Source organism: Mandrillus leucophaeus, unplaced genomic scaffold (genome assembly GCF_000951045.1).
Source record: "Mandrillus leucophaeus isolate KB7577 unplaced genomic scaffold, Mleu.le_1.0 Scaffold316, whole genome shotgun sequence".
NCBI lineage: Eukaryota > Metazoa > Chordata > Mammalia > Primates > Cercopithecidae > Mandrillus > Mandrillus leucophaeus.
The window spans coordinates 1,374,123-1,377,023 of NW_012103321.1; positions in this window are offsets into that span (position 1 = coordinate 1,374,123).

Sequence of the window (2,901 nt, forward strand, 5' to 3'; positions counted from 1 at the left end):
TTCAGGGAGTGAATAATAAATTATAGTATATTCATAAGATAAAATATTGGACAGCAGGTAAAATATTTACCTGTATTGTTATGGATAAATCTCAAAAGCAAAGCTGAAAATATTTGCAAAGATGTAGAGAAGATTGAACCTTGTACATTGCTGGTGGGAATGTAAAATTGTAACTTGTGATGAAAAACAGTATGGTAGTTCCTCAAAAAAATAACCATAGAATTACCATATAATCAAGCAAGTCTGCTTCTGGGTATATTTCCAAAAGAATTAAAAGCAGGGACTCACACATATATTTATACACCAATGTTCATAGCAGCATTATTCACAATGAAGGTGAAAGCAACCCAAGTGTCCATTGACAGATGAATGGATGAACATAATGTGGTATATACATACAATGGAGGATTACTCAGCCTTAACAAGAAAGGAAATTCCGACACATGCTATATAATATGGATGAAACTTGAAGACATTATGCTAAATGAAACATGCCAATCATAAAACGACAACTACTGTTTGATTCCATTATGTAAAGTATCTAGAGTAGTCAAATTCATAAAGACAGAGAGTACAATGGTTTTTAAGGGCTGGAAGTGTAGGGGGAGAATGAGAGACTATTTTTTAATGGATACATAGTTTCAGAATTGAGTTGTACACTGAAATTCATGATATTGTACATCTTACGTATATTTTACCAGAATACAAAAAGACTGGGTCAAAAAAGCAGGTCACAAAAAGATTCATTAGACACAATTTGTGTAAATTGTGTGAATACATAAAATGATACTATATGTTATAGATATCTACAGGCATAGAAAAATATGAAAACATTGCTGTGAAGAATGCATACCACTTTCAGGTTAATTTGGGAAAGAGAGGGAGAGAAAAGTGACGATAATGGAAGGTGACAACTCCCACTTTGTTAGTAACATTTTATTTCTTAGAGAAACAAAGTTTAATAACCTTCCTTAGGTTTTCCTGTACTTGAAGAAAAGCATAAGCTGTAGTAGCTGCACCATGCTACAGTCAGCTTACTCTACAAGTTTCGAATAACACAACTCTAAACAACAAGAGCAGTAGCAGCAATTATCACTGTTATTTGTAGAAGTTGTATCATGTTAGGTTAAAGCACAAATAAGAGAAGCTGGGAGATCAGGCTGAAGAACTCAGCTTCACTATATATTTAACTGTATTGAGCCTCAATAAAGGTAACAATGTAGTCTTCATAGGATTGCAACAATATCATGTATGTACAAGCCTAGCATTTAGCCACCATTCAGTATAGGATGTAACATTATTCAAATGCCATTGCTTACATCCTTCTTGAAAATACTTATTACTTTCACTTTTTTCATCTTGAAGTTGTTCCTTCTATTTCCAGTATGAAGAAGGGGCACATTCAGATGCCAAACAGCAGTGCCTTTACTGGATTAAAAATGCCAGTAAAAATGCTGTCTAGTCCTAGAATTTAATCATACTTCATGGCTCTGGCTGTAGTGATAACCTCTGGAAAAGTTAAGTCAAAGTCGCCTAAGTTATCACACTTGGGCTTGTGGGATTTTTTACCCTCAGTAGAGGAAGTTGTATTAACAATTTATTCTGGTGCACACCAATGAAAATGTGTGTGGTATGAAATGAAAGCTTCTAGGGGAGAACATAAAGAACAAAGAGGCAGAAATTCTCAGTTATGTTTGTATACTATCTCCCACAATACTGTTTGACCTTGTAAAGTTTTCCCACGAGTCAAATGAAGATGACAGTACCCATTAGCTGTTACATATTTCTACCTTACAAAGAAAAGGGTTGCTATCAGGATTAATGAGATGATGTTTGTAAACAGCTTTGAGCTCTTTGGGAGACAGATGTTCTATAAATACAAATTATTAATAAAGTATTTATACTGATGATTGCAGGAAATGTCAACAGTTCTGGAGTAAAGAAGTCATCAATTATATGGCATATTCAGTGGGAGGAAGAGTCTGGCCATGGAATAGAGATACTCAACAGGCTCATGTAATTCTTGGAAAATGTACTATAAAATAAGAATGGCACCAATTGCAATGATACCAAGGAATTGTGTTAGTTAGGATCCTTCTGATTACAAGGACAGGTAAATAGCTTAGGATATCTCAAATTAGCAATTCATTGTAGTGGGTACCTGAAAGACTGGAAACATAAGATCAAGTCCTAAACTGAAAGGTCAGACAGCAAAGATATACACCCTCACTCACCCTTGCCTGAAGAACCAGCTCTTGACATCTCAGAGGACATGTCCTTCTACTTCATCTATTTTGTTCTACTCATTACTGAGTTTCTCTCTGTCTTCTTTTAATGCAGAGGTAGTATGCTATTCTTCCTTCTGTCATGTCTGTCTCTTTTTACTCACCTCCTTAGCTCATAGTTTCTTTTGATTAATGACTTCTGTAGCCTCATGGTTTCTGCTTACTGACTTTCTCTGTGTGGCTCTTGTCTTTTGCTTCTCTCTCTTGTTGGTGGCTCGCTCTCATGTCTTGTGTTTTAACACCTAGGAAGGGGGATTTGAGCAGTCCATTCAGGTTGAGTAGTCACTAATGGGTGTAAGAAGTATCTACTGGGAAATGTTCTCATGCTGGGCTACCTCACAAGCCTATTTATGCTCTTTTTTGTTGTTGTTTCCTTTGCATTAGACACTAATCATTACTGCAGTGAGTTGTGGAAAGAGTTGCAGGGACATTACTTAAGGAATGGAAGCCTACAGAAAGAAATAGATGGCCAGGCACGGTGGCTCACTAAATGAAAACATGCCAATCATAAAACGACAACTAATGAAACATGCCAATCATAAAACGACAACTACTGTTTGATTCCATTATGTAAAGTATCTAGAGTAGTCAAATTCATAAAGACAGAGAGTACAAT